This window comes from Rhipicephalus microplus, chromosome X, assembly GCF_043290135.1.
Source record: "Rhipicephalus microplus isolate Deutch F79 chromosome X, USDA_Rmic, whole genome shotgun sequence".
Classification (NCBI taxonomy): Eukaryota; Metazoa; Arthropoda; class Arachnida; order Ixodida; family Ixodidae; genus Rhipicephalus; species Rhipicephalus microplus.
This window is the reverse complement of record NC_134710.1, coordinates 58,704,446-58,723,243: the sequence shown is the minus strand read 5'-3', so window position 1 is coordinate 58,723,243 and position 18,798 is coordinate 58,704,446. Positions and strand designations below refer to the sequence as shown.

The 18,798-nt window shown below is 45.6% G+C and overlaps 1 long non-coding RNA gene across 1 annotated transcript; it reads left to right on the top strand.

Annotated features, from left to right (window-relative positions):
• The first annotated feature begins 1,194 nt into the window (after positions 1-1,194).
• Positions 1,195-11,655, top strand: LOC119177412 (uncharacterized). The gene is made up of 3 exons (XR_012887852.1): positions 1,195-3,440; positions 10,340-10,495; positions 11,542-11,655. It is a non-coding gene; the product is annotated as an uncharacterized LOC119177412 (long non-coding RNA).
• The last annotated feature ends 7,143 nt before the right edge of the window (positions 11,656-18,798 follow it).

The window sequence follows — 18,798 nt, the reverse complement described above, 5'->3', positions numbered from 1 at the left end:
GGAGCCCTTCACTACGGCGTCTCTCATAATCAAATGGTGGTTTTGGGACGTTAAACCCCACAAAATAATCAAACGGATTTGAGTGCACCTTAAAGAACCACAGGTGGCCCCGCCGCGGTGGTCTAGTGGTTAAGGCACTCGGCTGCTGACGCAAAGGTCACGGGATCGAATCCCGGCTGAGGCGGCTGCATTTCCGATGGAGGCGGAAATGTTGTGGGCCCGTGTGCTCAGATTTGTGTGCACGTTAAAGAACCCCAGGTGATCGAAATTTCCGGAGCCCTTCACTACGGCGTCTCTCATAATCAAATGGTGGTTTTTGGACGTTAAACCCCACAAATCAATCAATCGGATTTGAGTGCACGTTAGAGAACCACAGGTGGCCCCGCCGCGGTGGTCTAGTGGCTAAGGTACTCGGCTGCTGACCCGCAGGTCGCGGGATCAAGTCCCGGCTGTGGCGGCTGCATTTCCGATGGAGGCGGAAATGTTGTAGGGCCGTGTACTCAGATTTGGGTGCACGTTAAAGAACCCCAGGTAGTCGATATTTCCGGAGCCTTCCACTACGGCGTCTCTCATAATCATATGGTGGTTTTGGGACGTTGAACACCACATACCAATCAAAGAACCCCGGGTGGTCAAGATTTCCGGAGCCCTCCATTACGGCGTTTCTCATAATCATATGGTGGTTTTGGGACGTTAAACCCCACATATCATGAGCACAGCATGACCAATTTCCTGAGTAGGTCTGCGTGACAACAATATAACTCCGTATTTTCAGGAGGATGCAAGATAGCAGTGTTAGTTGGGAAAACATGCTGCTCTCGAATGATCTGCGGCCATGCGAGAGCCATCACTTATGCGTGCGGTGACCGCAATTTTATCTAGCGACGCAAGGACACACGCACTCAGACAATGTTTGCATGTTCTTCCTTGCAACCTTCGTTCTGCGGACCCGTATAGGTATATGTCTACACTACGAACCCCACCACAGTTACAGATTACATTCACTAAGCGAATACAGTCTTACAGTGCTTCTAAGTGATAAGAGAGAAATTGAAATTATTTTTGAGATTTTCTGTGAAATGTGTTGAAGGAACAGATAGTTTCTTCTCTCTCTCTCTTTGCATTTCCCTCAGCTGGGCAAACGGCTTCGTTGCTCTGTGTTGAATAGTGTCCGCATGCGCCATGACGTGATACCCTGTTTTTGATACGTTTTTATTTGTCACAAGGACAACACACTGGACAGTTATACCCACATACAATCATTTTTGCTGGTGACGTCAACAGCCTACGGAAGCTGGGCTGCACAGCAGCTCGGAACACTGAGCGCCTACACTTGAGGTCACGTCCCTTGTATAGATAAGAAATGGCAAACACGGCTATCTTGAGGCTTCTATCTACACTCATATCACGAATGGAAACGCCAGAACCATGAAAATGAACTCGACCGAGACCATAGTCCACCTTACGTGTTTCAGAAAACCAAGAAAGAAAAAAATACGCATACATCTATTGTCTACATAAACGTGGCACGTCAACAGGTAGACAATTATGAGAAGCAATTTGAGAGTACTTCCTAAATGGTCTTCAATCTCTAACTGTGAAATGCATTTTAATAAGACAAACATAAAGAAGGGAATAATTTTTCTAAAAGTAGCATTTCAAGAGTACGACATCACCAACTAGCCTGCTTCGCAGTTTTGTTATCTGTGTATATGAAGTGCTTGAAACATGACGCATGAGTAATTTTGTTTGTAATCTTCTGAATATTTATAGAGGCTTTCCTGACTGCATGTTGATCTTGGGTAAGAGGAAACAGGATGAGCTATTCAACGATCGCGACACTTCTAAAGCCCGTCAGTGAGCGTGGTGCATAGTACTCTGGCGATCTACGAAATCTGACAACCTCCTTACAATGTATCATCATGTTTCCGTGTTAACTGTTCATAACTTCCGAGTTATTATGTCCAGCGTGTGAAACTGTAAGTGGATTTGCATAATAATTAAACTTGGTCAAATGGGACTATTTCATTGTGAAACCGTTATATCCCCGGTAAAGCGTCGTTGCCTATTCTGATACCGTTCATCATGTTAATGTTTGATATAAGTGCACGTTTGGAGAACTTCTTGTGGTCGGCATTAGCCGGAGCGGCGGGCCTCAAATTCATACGGTGGTCCTGGCACGGAAATATTTTCCCTCCCCCTCTTCTACAGCGCATCATGTATATGTTGCGATTCAAGAAATTTGCATATGTAGAATGTAATCAGGCTGCCAAATTATTGACTCGAGGAAAATTGTAACACCGGGGTGGACACACGCAATACGTGACCTCACTGCAGCCTTCTATGCTGGTGCGCCTGCGAAAATTTCGTTAGTACTCATGTTGCTTTCACCGTATACCAGCAGAAGAGCCGGAACCTTATTATCAGGTATCAGGCCCAACAGTTTACCAAGATAATGATTTTATCATCACTCTTCTACGCAAGTGTTAGTGGCAAAACGTTGAAAGCATTGAATAAGAAAACGATAAAGAATAATATCGTTCTCAAAGCATCATCTCCTTGCGATTTTGCCTCAATGGGCAGCTGAGTAAGATTCGTATAAGGTCAATCGGAACCAACGCGAAGAAACACACACGACGAAGTGCTGCCCGCTGAGGCCGCCTTCGTGTGGGAACGGACGCAAAACGAGAGCCTATAGCCACGAACCGATATACGTATGGCTCGGAAATCCAAGTTTACGTTTAACAGCAAGCACAATGTCGGCCTTTTCTGTCACTCCCACGTATGGCGAACAATTTCTAGAAGCATTTACACACACGTCTCTATCGCGAACAGCCACCAACGGTGAGGCGGAAAAACGTCGGCGGGTATAGCTACACCAGCCCGGCCCGACTGTCGGCAACGGCATACAGAGCGGATGTGCTCGCTCTCTGCTTCCGCTCCGGTTGCGACGCTGACGTCAATGCACCCGTCCGCACCACTTTGCGGCGAGTTCCGCGTACGAGGAAAGCGCGCGCGTCACACCCGCGGTGGCGCAGCAGGCTGCCCTAGACAGACGACGACGCTGACTCATACACCGGGCGATTCAAGTTCTCCGCGCACCGCGACCTTCCTGCGGGCACCTCAAAGGCCGCTTCGATGTTTTGTCCGAGAGGGCACGGCACGCAGTCCGGCGAAAACGTCTCGGACGCGTGCCGAGCTCAATCGAGGCCGGCGTCCGCGTCGACGTGGCGAGCGCTGGCTAACGGCGGCTCGCGTAGGGCTTTGTGCGAGTGCGTATACACGAGCGCAAGTATTGCACAGCGCACTCGAAACGGGTTGGATATGTGGCGATATAGCTGTGGGAACACGAAAAGCTGGCTATACCCGAGTGTGCGCGGTACTTCAAATTGAGACGTCAGCATGAAGCGCATGTCTGAACGCCATTGCGTGCTTCCTGTGTAAGTATGGGTGAATATTATCTGTGCCTACTACACCGTCGACACATCCTGTTCCCGTTATCAGATCTCTTCCGTTGTTCTGCGACGTATATTTTGAGACGAATACCGCGCGGTGCTCAATATTCGGTCGTGAGCGTTTTTGGCAAGCGAACAAATTTCTATGCGTCATCTGGCGCCATGATAACCTGAGAGCAAGAAAAAAAAATGGGAGCGGCTATTTTACGCAGACATCAGCACATTATCTGATATGAGCACTTCGCTCGAGTGTCGAGCTGCTATTCCGGAAAACAGATGCCCTGAATGTCACAAGCACGACGCGAATCTACGCGATAGGAACCCGGCCTGTGAACAGCTCTGTGAGTGGCAATGTGAGCATCGCCATGCATGCGATCAGTGGGTGGCTGACGTTACAGATTTTTCAGGCATGCGGTAAAACCCGAATGAAATCTGAGATAAATATTTCCGCCCCTTGTGTACTGTCGGGGCAAGAGAATAAACGTGCGTGATTTCATAGAAGTGTTGCCACACGTTGCTTTGAAACAAGAACGAAAACTCGTTTCTTGTTCCTTCCCGATTTGGGAACGAGTTCCCGTTTTAAGTTCCTGGAATATGAAAGGAGCTCGTTGAGGTTACACTTGCAAAATTGGAAAGCGTCATTAAATCAACATTACATCGGACTTTTTAACAAAAATAGAGTGTTTGATAATCCTGACGCAAAATAAAGTGAACCTATACATAGAGCTCCCATTGAGATATATATATATATATATATATATATATATATATATATATATATATATATATATATATATATATATATATATATATATATATATATATATATATATAAGAATATCACAACACCGACAGCAGCTTATCCGTAGACAAATGCGCCGACACTAATTTTGTAGAGACCATCAGATATTCGATATTCTACAAGCATGTCTAAATGCGAATTTCATGATCGTCAATCTCGTGTTCCGCACATGGGGCACTTTCCAAGTTGGTCTTCAAAAGAGCAGTTAGGATACTGCGCTTCGGATATTCAAACAGAAATGTGTATAGCCATTCACTGATATAGTTATATTTCTTGCACAGGAAACCGCACCGAAACGGACAATAATTAGGGGTTTAGTGAGTGCTGATTGAATATTTCAGCGAGTTGGAAATGATGTCCAAGATGCACATTTGAAACTTAATTAAGTCCCCTGTTCGTAGTCAGCCAATATATTTCTTTGTATTTGTCTATCAGTCTTTCTATATCCTCCCTTTTTTCCCTTTCTCTCTCTCTGTAGTTACTTTCTCACCTTTTTTCCCTCTCTTTATTTCTGTCTATTTTCCTTTTCTTTCTATCCATTTATTGATCTCTCTCTCGGTCTCTTTTTATATTCTCTCCCCTTCCGCTTTCCCCCCTCATTCTTACCACCTTTTTTTTTACTCCTTTGCTATACCACACTATACAAAACTATGTTATGCTCCGCTAGCGTGCGCGCTTGTTGCAGAGAAACGAATCGACAATGATTTCCTCAATATCCCTCTTCGTTAGGATGCTCATTCAACTAAAATATACATACGAACTAATGCAAAGTCAGCCAGAATAGCATTTTCATTGGTGAGGTGCTTATCCTTGCCGCCGTTGTAGTGTAAGGTCGAAAAATGCCGTTACTTGATATATTTATTCTAGACATTAATGATTCTTCAGTGCTATGTGTTGGTCATGGGCCGCGACACGCGTAGAATGAACTTCTTATTTTCCTGTTTGCGTTGAATTGCTTTCAAGTGTACGCGTTTGATGAATGAATACCATTAAAGTAAAAAAAAAACGAATAGCCAACTTGTTACGATGCTCACCTTCGGATCGTGGAGGGGGGGTTTTGAATCTCGCCTAGCCGAGAATTTCTTTCTCTTTCTCTATATCTATTTCGCTCTCTCCCTATACTCGTTTGCTCGTCCATCGAAGTTAATGCATCCGATGCCGGACAAATAGACGCACGTGTTCTGGGAGGGATGCAGAAGAGGATCGAGAGAGCGTGTGCTCATTCTTGATGATTGCTACTATACATACGGCAAAACTAGAGCAGAGCAGCTCTTCTGTGAACAATCTATTGTTCCTTCCGCAAGCGGTCGGTCTCGGCGTCGTATACGCTTCCTCTCGGATCTGACGGGCGCCTTGAAGGGAAAACCAGGATGCAGAATGGTCACGCGACACGCTAGCGGTACATTTTTGTGTCTGATGCGGTCGGCCATCTACCCACCCTGTTCTGCATGATATGCCACTGCGTGCGCGCACACGCCTACTGAATGGCGCGCGGAACGTCTACATAAGCAACGACTTTCCCTCGTGAACATAACGAGTTCCTAACCCTTCTCCGCCGAACTCATTTGCATTACCGTTGCAGTTCCACCGATCTTGAATGAAATGGAGGCGTTCCTCCATTCCTCACAAAAGGAACTCGTTCCTCAAACGCCATTCCTTGGGCAACGTTCCGGGAACTACTTTTGAGCGTAAAACACTGTTTTGTAGTTAGAGCGAGCAATGACTTCAGACGTTTTTTTGTTAGTAGGTGAATATGTACTTCTTTCTTCTTATTTTTTAATGCACATTTATTGGAAACATCTGCAGTGGAGTGGAATCACAGTAAATAACAATCTGAACGCTCTTGTCCGTAGTAAACGTGCACTAATAGTTCGGCTCAAACCGCGTTAAGATTCACACTGCTGGTATAACGGTTCTTTTTTCTGTCTTTTTTTCGCGAGCTTCCAGATAGTCATGTACCCATTCGTATTTCAAACATAAAGTTTCGCATAGAAACTCCTGCATATGTATGCGCTATCTTGAAGTATGTTTTTTACGTGTTCCAAAACTTTGTTGCAATTGACTATGACTGAATTCCGCTAGGATGTCCATTAAGTGCCTTTTGTATGGCACTGATTCCCACCCCCCCCCCCCCGTCCACCACCACCACAACACACACACAAACAAAGACATAAAAACAAATGTTGTCTTCACGAGCCATTGGACAGATTCAATATAGAAGGTATGGAAGGTCATATCACACTTTGCGGTTTTGTAGAATGCCAAAAATATACGTAAGAAAAGATCATAGTGGATTTTGTTGTAAACATTGGCACTGAAACTACGGCGGTGGTATGCGACCCGTCATGGTACTCGACAGCCTATCTGCAGGTTGCCGGATCGAATCCCAGCCGCGGCTGTCACATTTTCAGTGCCCCGCCGCGGTGGTCTAGTGGCTAAGGTACTCGGCTGCTGACCCGCAGGTCGCGGGTTCGAATCCCGGCTGCGGCGGCTGCATTTCCGATGGAGGCGGATATGTTGTAGGCCCGTGTGCTCAGATTTGGGTGCACGTTAAAGAACCCCAGGTGGTCGAAATTTCCGGAGCCCTCCACTACGGCGTCTCTCATAATCATATAGTGGTTTTGGGACGTTAAACCACACATATCAATCAATCAATCAACATTTTCAGTGGAGGTAAAAGTGACTGAGGATCATGTACTTTTATTTAGGTGCACTTTGAAAAAACCCCGAGGCCCTAAATTTCCGGATCCCTCCACTATGGCGTCTCTCATAATTATACGGTGGCTTTAGGACATTAAACCCCGATATTTATTAGCGTTGCTATGAGCATCAATGTTGCAAGATGGTTTTCTGAAGTTTTTGTAGTTTGGAAAAAAATCCCACAGTGGAAGAACGCGAAACACTGCGAGTCGAACTTCTTTTTTTCTTCTTTTTTAAGATAGAGTTTATATCTGCCGAGGCCCTAGCAGAAGTTGTCAATATCAATGACGACATGGTAAGATTGTTGGCGCGGCAACTTCAATATACAGTCGCCACGTTGTATTTCGTTTTTTTTTTGCGGCTTTATGGTCCCTGTTAAGTTAAAAGTTAGCATTTTTCTCTGTACTTAACCCGGTTTTTTTTTTACTTAAACAGGAGAAAGCATTTTTTCCCGCTGTTTTGTATATGACGCATATATGTATACAGTTTTAATTCTCAAAGCGATACTTAGGCAGTGCATGAATATCGTATAGTAAATTAATTGAAAGGGTACGTACGAAGACAATCATTGATGCAGACTTTTTCTTCCTCATTTTATTCTCTTCCCTTTTTACGTCTGCCGTTGTGTGTTCGAGGTCTCAAAACTGCCATCCATATATATTTACGTCCGATTTATCAAAAAAAATTGAAATAAAATCCGGCAGATCTTGCGTACATTGGGAATTGATGTTATGCGAGGCATGCGGATGGAAAGTGATTGTGTTGTAAATTTTTTAGCGAGCGAGACGTTAGGAAGTTGCGCTAGAAATGTGTACAAATGCACACACAAAGATACGTTCAACAGCCGCATGTGTTTTATATAACCAGTTATTTAAAATTGCTTAACGGTACATAGATAGCAACCCCAGAAGCGGTAGGCTGTTATGAAGCGCTAGGGCTCACGAGAATGGTAGCACTGGACACTGGTACATAAATCAACTTCAGTGTATGGCGCTTAACTACACTTGACAATAACCCCACATGACGGCTGTATCATAGCAGTACATATATAGTACCTATAAAATTGAATGGCCAGCACTGCTCCCACAATTGACGTTTCACGAATATTAGGGTCCATTTGAAAAGCAATTCCGAGGCCTTTGGCGGGGCTCTCTGGTATAGGGGGAAAGGGGGGAGTGTTTGTGTTTAGAAGAAGGAAAAGAAAAGAAAAGTGAGCCCCGCAACTGTCTGCATCAGGGTGCGACACCTCAGCAGTAGCTCACAAGGGATGGGGGTGAGGAGGGATTAAAAGGATAGGAATAAAGGTGTTGAGAGAGAGAAAGAGGCATGAGGTGGTAAGCCAGAAAGCAACGACATATCGAGGGGATAGGAGAGATAGGAAAGATGGAAACACGGTCACAGGAGTGACCGTGCTTCCTCGGCTGCTGAGCCGCAGGTCACGGGATCGAATCTCGGCTGCGGCGGCTGCATTTCCGATGGAGGCGGAAATGTTGTAGGCCTGTGTGCTCAGATTTGGGTGCACGTTAAAGAACCCCAGGGGGTCGAAATTTCCGGAGCCCTCCACTACGGCGTCTCTCATAAACAAATGGTGGTTTTGGGGCGTTGAACCGCACATATCAATCAATCAATCAATCAATCAATCAATCAACCATGTCTGTTCTCGCCGTTCCTGGGCAGATGTCAGATGTCGGTCACCTGTGGCACATACCCACCGGCAGGTATTCATGGTGACGTATTTCACAAGCTTCTACCCTTTTGCGTCTCAAGAGGTCGTTGGCGATGTATTATACGGGTGTGATAATTGGACACTTTTTGTTCGGGTGGGATAATTGGACACTTTTGGTGAAAAAGTTTAGAGTGATATGACTGTTATAAAAATCCGATCTTCATGCTCTCTAGTGTGCACAGAAGAGATTTACTTTTAAGTGTCCGAAAAGTCCAGACAAAACGCAACTTGGTGCTGTCCATGTAAATAATTTAGCGTGTGTAAGTGTTAAGGGATCACCTGCCCATCTAGCTCCATGCATAGCATTTCAAATGTAACTTCAACTTGATCGCTGTGACAACACTATCAATTGTATGTTAACCCACCCCTTATGTAATACCCTATAAGGGATATTCAAGTGAATAAAAATGAATGAATTGTTTTTTTTATCTAGATATATACTTAGTACTTGCGGCGCCAAAAAACCAGGATAAAAAAGACACAAACGACAACGACTTGCGCTGGTCCATGCCGCTTGTGTCTGCGTCGCTTTTCTAAGCGACATGATCAAGACTAAGCGTAAAATAATGCCAAGTCAGGTGTTCCGGATACCGAAAAGAGTCATGGGGCTCACTGAGCTTCCGTGACTTTCTGCATATTTGTGCAGAAAGACACGCAAAAAGAAGTAGATAAAACAAAAAGAAGTAGATAATGGCCATCTATCCGAGGTGTCCGAAGACGACACGGAATCAGCCCATCTATCGTTGCCGGTGATATTCTGCGTACATTGAATTCCGAAGAAAGGAGAAAGCATTTTTCCGCATCCCTCGGGGCTCCCGGTAATTCCACCTGGGCGGCCGAGTGATTGTGGCGGCAACTTCCGCCGTTTGTACGCGCAGCACGTATGGCGTCCTCGTCCTTGAGAGAAGCCAGTCGTTCCTTTGTTGCGCTCTCGGTTGGCCCGTCATTATATGCCCACCCTACCCATTGTTGGCGGGAGAGGAGAAGTGACGAAAGCGGCATCGAGGAAAGAGCGAAATGTCAAGCTAGGACTCGGAAGTTCGGTCGTGCGACGGTATAGTGTTCTAGAATAATGTAGCGACGGCGAAGCTAATAGAAGTCGACGTTAGCAACATATCGTGTGCATCTATTAAAAGAAAACTAAGCTGGTGAACAGAAAAGAAAAGGCTTGCGATTCGGAAATAAAGTGCGCCTACGTAGCAACGTAACTGTTACAAAAAAAAACAAAAAAAAAACACTTGCGGTAGATGACGTTGACAAAGAGGGTGTAGGGAGGCGAGTGCATTGTGTGTACTCCACACCCTCGTTCTTTGTCCGCAACGATTTTTTTTCATTATGCATAACCAGCCAGTTCAATCTTCCAATTACATTGTTACTGCTGACGGCCCTTACCAGAGGACAGGTGCGCAAGCACTAGCCGTATAAACGTATTGTGCACATTCGAATGGCCCACAGTAAATGTAACAGTGGCGGGGTGTAGGCGACGCTTCGAGAAGTCATTCCAACACCGTGGTGGACGTCACCCGTCTGCATGTCTTCGTTTCGTCAGCGTCTGTTTTCGGATATTATTACGTACATTACTGAAATAATTATTAGTAAACGGGAAGTTCTGGATCACATTGTCGGCTTCAGGATTGCTCGTTTTCTATTCTACAGGTCCCTAAGGAAAAAGAAAAGGAGTCGGACCAAACAGAAAAGAAAAGCAAGAGAGTCGGGAGAAGGCGAAATGTCATGCACATTGAGGTTCCCCGGGACAGAAAGATTTCAACACCGAAAGTAACTGCACTGAGCTTTTGATTGACATTGACAAAGGTGAGCCGTAAAAAAAATTTTTTTTTCAGAATAGCCCCAAGGCATACACAAACGAGAGAGAAAATTTGCGCTGTAGAACCTTAACGAAGATAAAGCTAGGACACGAAGGGGCACGTTTGGTTCGTCACTCAGTATCACAGTGAGAGGTAACAACAAGAAATTAAACATTATAGAAACCATCACACTATAGTTCAAGAAAATTTTTAATGCAGAGACATAATCGTTCGACTCAAGCGGAATGAGTTTTTTGTACTCGGGAGTCGATATTCGTCAAAGGACGAGCATTGGCTGTCCACAACATTGGGGATATTCGCGGCGAGATCGGACCATATAGGTGGCAGCACCGTCCCCGCCAAAGTGGGGATCAGCGGTCGGTGGCGCGTACAAATACTCGCAGCGGCGCTTTGTTGCGTGCGGTCGTGCTGACTGTCGGCGGATCAAATGCATTGACTACACTTTACTGTTAATATCTGCGCTCTTATGTGATGAATCGGTGCACGACGCCTATGCAACGTTAACATCACCCGCGAGTAAAGCGCATTCTGCCTTTCATAGGGATGTTCGCCCGGAGTGACTCTCTTCCCACTTTCGCACTAAAACAGGCCTTTTCTGTATTGTTTGTACGTGGTTAGCTTGTGTTCTGCCTGCTAGGGACTGCTGTAGCGTGATTGTACTACTTATTCACATTTTTGTCATACGCATACTACAAAAAAGAGAGAAAGAAAGATCGTAGAAAGCCCGCATATCTGTGCGATTAGTTCACTACCACCTTTCACACCTTATACACATATGATTTTTTTTTCTCTCATTGTGTTCGCCATGAAATGTGAAATAGTCCATAATTCTTGTTAGGAATGCTTAGTGGCTGACGGTGCTTTGCTCTGAACTGTGTTTACCACATGTACGCTAATGTTCACTAGCAAAAAATATAAAAACATTGTATAAGAGCTCAGCAGAAAGCTTTCATCGACGGATTAGGTGCATGACAGTGCTACAATAAAGGCCTGGTTTATGTGACAAGCATGTTTTTTGTTTTGTTTTTTCAGACAGAAAATGACCACTGCTTTCCGTCGGTCACTAACAATGCCACGCAAACTCTGAAGACAATGTAAAAAAGATGATATTTTTTTGTGAAATTATACGACATTATATATAAGGCATGCCGTCTGAATTATTTTCATATCTGGGCTCTTGAAATCGTTCTTCAATCTAAGCACATGGTTGCGCACGGTAACTCTGCTTTAACTTAGTTCAAGTACCGATGTGGTTGATTGATATGTGGGGTTGAACGTCCCAAAACCACCATATGATTATGAGAGACGCCGTAGTGGAGGGCTCCGGAAATTTTGACCACTTGGGGTTCTTTAACGTGCACCCAAATCTGAGCACACGGGCCTACAACATTTCCGCCTCCATCGGAAATGCAGCCGCCGCAGCCGGGAATTGAACCCGTGACCTACGGGTCAGCAGCCGAGTACCTTAGCCACTAGACCACCGCGGCGGGGCTCAAGTACCGGTGTGTCACAGTTTATGTGATAGTAATATTTCTATGTAGTGGTACCATGGCCTGATAAACACAACAAAGGGTCCTCGCATGATCGATAAACTACAGTCACTAAAGTGTCCTAGTTGTACACCTATCAACAGCGCGCAAGTGCATGACCTAAATATAGTGTGTATTTTTTTTTACAACCGAGTCGCAATAAAACGCTGCATTCACACAATATTTATTACTGCTCATGTAGAGGAGGAACCAAGAGCATTTGGCGATCTGCTTGAGAGAGAAAGCGGCGCTCTGAAATCATTCTGGTGAATGGAGTGTACGACGACAAAAAACAGCTCTCTGAAAAGTTGCACTCACTGATCTTACTACAATGTATTAGCAGCCGAGCAAGACCAAATGCTTTAGCACGTCGTTTCAGGCATACATAGAAACAGTTACACTCGCGCTGACTTGACCGGACAAACGACACTTTGAGAACGTGCATGACGTGCGCGCACATAGAAACACGACGTGGCTAGCAGACGACGCACGGAGTAATCCACACTTCGCCATTTCGGCCAGTTGCCGCCAGGCGGCGACTCTGCCGGATCTCGTGGCCAATAGCATCCCATTGTCATGCTCTTTTGTTGAGAATTCACGCAGCGGTCGAGTTTTTGTAGATATCGGCTGAGGTATTAACATGGAATTTACATACTCCTTAAATACTTCCGTCTTGGAGGAAGTGCTTAAGCTGCTAAACTGGGAGGAAACGGGAATCAAGGTTGTCGTGCGGTTTAATAACGATAGCAACGAATTAAACCGAGAAATAAACCGAGAAAGTACTAAGCTGGGCTTCCAAATTAATATGGTGAAAACAAAGATAACGTTTATTGACCTGGCGAAGCAAAACGAAGTTTAAATCGAAAACCATACATTGGAGTGTATACAAGAACATGTATGCCCTTAACAGCTACTCATGGAAGAAAATAATCATCGCAAAAAAATTTACCAGATAAAAAGAATTGGGCCGTAGTGCAATCGGCAGGCACTCTCAAATAATGTAAGGAAATCTGCCACTATCATTAAGGCGAAAAGTATACAACCACAGCACACGGCCAGTGCTGACGCATGGGGCTGAAACGTGGAGAGTAACAAAACAACCAGAGCAAAAGCTGAGGACCACGCAGCGTGCAATGGATGGGAATAACAATGAGAGATCGGGGGACAGTAGAATGGGTAAGAGGACAGACAGGAGTTGCAGATATCCCTGCTGACACGAAGCAAAAAGGACCTGGGCTGGTCTCGTAATGCGTACCTCTTGCTGTCCACAACTGGTGGAAAGTAAGAGAAATTACAGACTGCCTACCAAGCGATGGGAAACGCAGTAGGCGAAGGCAAAGATTCAGTTGAAGCGACTAAATTAGGAAATTCACAGGGATGAAGGGGAATAAGCTCGCACAGTACATAAGGAAAACTGGAGATCGTTGACAGAGGCCTTTGTCCGGCAATAGACTATAGCACAGGCGGAGAGTGATGATGACGATGAAGATGATGAGCGCTGGCTACCATCTTGGAAGAGGTTAGGAATTATCGATGTGCTTCAAGTGAACCTGGGTGGCAGCAGCCTTGCAACCATAACACCCTGGTGCCTGCAGCTGTAGCCTGTTTGTCATAAATGAGGCACCGTTAACGTGAGCGAGGTGCATCTGCGGGTACAAAATGGCGAGTACTGAATGGACTAAATCTGAGACTAGGACCGAGGTTTATGGACCAACTATCTGTTCTTGCATACAAAGGCGTGCGCACGCAAAGTCACATAAGAAAAGGGGGGGGGGGGGTGCAAAGTGAGCCCCATACATTGACATAAGAGGGAGGTGGTGGCTGCGATGAAACTTCCCCCCCCCCCTTCCTATTCCTCAACGGGATTCCAGCGCCCGTCTATGTCTGCATACACTATTTAGAGCGTGGTGTCGCAGAACATACGACAACGCTAGAGTCACTTTAGCTGCGAGGTGATTTGCGTGCAAGTAATTTAACCCAATTAGAATGAGTTTAAGTGGCGGCATCTTACAAAGGCAAGATTAATACCCGAATCCGGATAATTTATTTATATGATTGCTCGTTAATGAATATCCAACGCGCTGCCTGTAGTTGAATTCACGGCACATACGCTATCTCTGTTTACAAACGCAGAGCTTGTTTTCTTTCGATAAACTAGGCGTGGATAACGTAAGTAAAACTGACTGTATGCAATGACAACTATAGCGTTTTCATAGAAACTCATCTTAAACTTGCGCCGGAGAGAATGCTTGGCCTCTCGTTCAGAGCCTGCACACTGACTGAATGACTATGCATGCACGCAGAGGTTCTATTTACAAAAGTACATTGACGAAGTCGTGCTGCTAGTCATAACTGGGAGGTTTCCGAAAGCAGGAACGTGGTATCAACCTTGTGTGTTTTTCTTTTTAATTTTGCTGCGTTCGATAACGAAGCGTCAAACCCGCCCAAAAAAGAAAAAAAAAAGAACTTGAAAGACACGCTACGAGGCTGGTGTTTAGTTCGTCCGCCAAATGCTCGGTGCTGGGACATTTACCATGTACAATGCATGCCGGACACTTCACCCCTTTTCGTCGTTATACCTCGAAACAAGTAGGCATGAGTAATAATAATAATAATAATAATAATAATAATAATAATAATAATAATAATAATAATAATAATAATAATATGAGGCGCTAACGAGCGTGAATAATAATTACCATACCCACAAGCATGACAAGCAGCTCCAACCTCACAGTTTCTGCACATAGCCAAGCGCATGTCTCATGCGGATAATTTCACGAAGTGACAGCATTTAATCTAATTACGATGGTATTGGGCTCAGTAGTAACGTCAAGCGTCATACAGTGTCAGCAGATGCTATATTTGCAAAGAAGCAGCACGCCTAATTTGTGCGGGGGATGATGCCCACGCGCAGCCTTGATCCGCAAGCTGAGACACAGCCGAGTCGTGCAGGATCGCGAGGGAGGCCTTGGTCAACGCGGCGCGACGCTCTGTTTGCGCGATCATCCAAGGTCACAGCTGGCTCCCTGCAGTTACTGACCAACGCGGTCATCTCGAACTCTCGTATCCAGCTCTCACTGACGGACCTTCGATAACGTCTACATTACCTTAAGTTGGAAACTCATTTTTAGCTTCTTTCCAAAAGTACATAATCATTCTAGAGTACATTCGACAAACTGACTGGAAGCTGTGCACGTGGGGAATATTATGCTCTGTAGGCACAGAGTTATCGCGTAAGACCTTTTTGCAGGCTAATTCGTTGATATCATTGAACGGTATCGGTACAGCGCCAGCACGAAGGAGAGGAGAAGAAAAAGACAGGGAAGATCCCGCCTTTCTGTCTTCTTATTCTTCCTTCCTTCGTTCTGGCGCAGTACCGATACCAGAGTTACCGTGACCGCTAAATGAGTGACGTATCGCCACATGCGATTGACTGACCAGTGAGAATGCTTATTCCTTTTGACTGCGTTTCCCTTCATCTTTATGCGCCGATAAGGAGGAAAAAGAAAACAGCATTTTTTATGGAACCAGTGGATCCCTCATTAGGTATGCGTAATGCATTAAGGAACCACATCCTGGCACAACAAAGCGATGCGTAGACTAAAATTATTGTGACACTTGAATAATCATATCTGCTGTTTTAATACACCTGTGATAAAAAAAATGGGCATACCATTTTTTACTCTTTTCTACAGTGTAAATGTATTTCACTCTTTCCATTTCCTTCTGTCTACCCTGCAGTGACAAACGTGTAGTCACCACACTCGCCATCGCTCAACCCCGGGAGAATGCAGGCTGACTCATTACGCCTTAACAAACGAGCAAAGGGAAGAGAGATGGATGGATGGATACAACTTGGATACAACTTTATACAACGTCCGAGCAGATTTAACGCGACCCGGGCTTAGGTATCGCGCGGGGGAAAGTCAGAACTAGAAAAAAAAAATATAGGTTGACAAGCTTCCTTCTGTTTCAAAGGGCACCGCTAAAGTGGAGGCTTTACGTCCAGAATAGAAAGGCTACGAAGGTTGGCGCGTCGCAAACTCTGGCAGTGTTTTATGAGCGGCGGCAGTCCTCAAGGCGGGAACAATGGCCTCCCCGATAAGGTTGCCGTGGGGACGCGGCAGCTTCGAGACAAAAAAAAAAAAAATTCTAGATCGCGCGGTGCAGGGCCCTGTTGAGAGATAGCAGCGCCCCCTCTCGCTGCGTCAAGACATCAGCGAATGGACTCTGGCCGCCGTGCCGTACCTGGGCAGAACTGAGCCGACGTGTCTCTCCTTTATTCACATTTTACCAACGTACCATCGGCCGCCCACTTCGCGCCTCGGGACGGTGCCAAAGCGAAGGCACAGTGCGGTACTGTAGCTTCTTCCCAGCGGAGAGCACGCCCGAAGCGGTCTCTGCAGTCCCATAACCGCCGGCGGAACCGATGATCCTACGTGACCGGACCGTCAAAGGCGATCGCCGGTGGAAGCCTTCCCCTCACCCGTAACTCCGCGAGGCAACGACGGGCTGCTGAGAAATGGAGACGCCCCTGGCGGCGCCAACTTTCCCTTTCTTGCTCGCGGGATTAATGGAGTACACGCCCAACCACCCATCCACATGCAGCCCGCAAGATCGTGTGTACGGAGCACCTAAAATGTGCGGAACCACAGTTTTAAAATGAACCCAGTAGGAGAAACTCACAATATTTATTTTCTCTTTATCGCGCGCATTTGCTTTTCTTGGGTCACATTTTTAAGTTTGTGTGCCCGCACAAGTGCCGTCGTACACGTGCCAAGCTGAGGCCTTTGTAGGTGCACTATTTTGGGTGCTACGCTTCCTTCGCCCAATCTGGCCAGGAAAATTTGAATAGCAACAGCGTCAATTACTTGAATGTATCATGCGGGTGTTTAACCAAGCAGTGATTTTCAGTGTATGCCGTGCATGCATAACTCAAATGTTTTTTTTTTACCGTAAAACGATGGAATTCCCTATAGAACGGCTGATTTGCATACTCTCAGTAGTCACCCAGATGGTTCGTGCCTAAAACGGCACGTTGGAAGAGGGAAAAAAGTAAAGCAAGCGCTTAACTGGCTCACTATACCACTATTGTTTTCGGCGTTAGAACTCTACTATCACGAACCTAAAACCACGGTCTTGCTTCTTAAAAGGCAGCAGTCAGTTAACATGCGTTTGTAGCAGTTACGTGATAAATAGAGGTGGATGTGTTTGAAGTGTACGTTTGGAGTGGTCTCCGTGAGTGATTTCTTTTGCGCGTTGAACAAAAGCGAACGAACTAACTCTCACACAGCAGAAGAGTGTTCACCATCTAATAAATTTTGTACGTGAGGTAGAATGATACTTTCTGGATTAAAGTGTTGTATCTATCATGAACTTAAGAAACCGATAACTTGCATAAAAATAAGGTCTCATATGAAAATATTACATTGAACAGACTCTGCGAAATAGAAATGCACGCTGAGAGTCGACGTTTCTATTGACAGCGACGGGGTCTATCAATGGCGCGATTAGGTCATATTGGCGCACATTACTGAGGCGCGCTGCCTGTATTCGATGAAGGCAACACTGAAGTGCAAAATTACTGAATTGAGAAGCGACTTCGTAAACGATGGTGGAATGGCCGTCAAACCGGCTTCTTGAGCCAGACGGAACGTGCTCGGAATGTGAAAACTCGCGTAGATAGCGGCAGGAGTGGGGCTCGTAGAACAGAAATCGTCGGGGCGGAGAGGGGAAGGAAATTTAGCGTGCAACGCAGAAATGGGATGCGCTGAAGAGCACTGCGAGTATTCTGTGTAGTCGCTCAGTTGTTCAAGGCTGTTTCAGTTGAGTGTGCAGAAAGTCGGGGATTGGTGCGTGCAATAAGAAGCTAGCAGTTGTTCCGTGCACAAATACAATCGATGATGGCGAAACTGGACGCAAACGACGACGCACCTGATCTCGCTATCGGCTTTAATGAAGGCGGTAAGGTGGTAAGCGGGTGGGGAGAGCGTCAGCTACGTTCGGTGACGTTCGGTCGGCCGCCGTGCCTGCGCTCCAGCTGCAAGTTTTGCTCGGCGCGCTTGTCCGACGCAGGGAGCTTCGACGGCGGGGTGCGGGTGAAAAGGTTCGCTCAAAAATAAAAGGGAAAAAGAGAAGAAGAAAGAGAAAGGATGCTCGTGAGCAGGCCGCAATAGCGCAATCGGGCCCCGTGTGCATTGCCTTCTCAATCGATCGCCTCGTTTCGGTACTCGGTGGATGCCTCATACGCGCAGCAAGGAAAATAACGTCTGCGCACGTAACATTAGCCGTTTCGAACTATCCTGGAATGCCTATTGAAATACAGTTTCCAATTGTCTACTGCGCCATAATGCTTCCTTTTGCGAATGGCTGAACTACCCGCTAGTAAGGCGACACATGCCAGCTGAATGCTTCGTTGATGCTGTTGCTGATAATTAAAATTAATCATGCTTGTGCGCCTTCTAATTTGTGATAGTTTAAACCAACCCCGATTGTTGCGTAATTCACGTCTTCTGACTCCTGGCGCTATTCTAAACGCTTTTGTCAGGCCACATTACATGCGTTGGACACACTTTGGACTTCTACTGCACGACATTCGTACAGTTCTTTTCTTTTTTTTTTTTTTTTTTGAAGAATGAAGTATCGACGTGGCTCCATGCCAGAATAACTGCTTGTCACGCAAAAGTCGTGGGTTCAATTTCCCCTCGAACTATGCAAGAAATATCTTTTTTTTTATTTTTATATTTGCATCCATCTT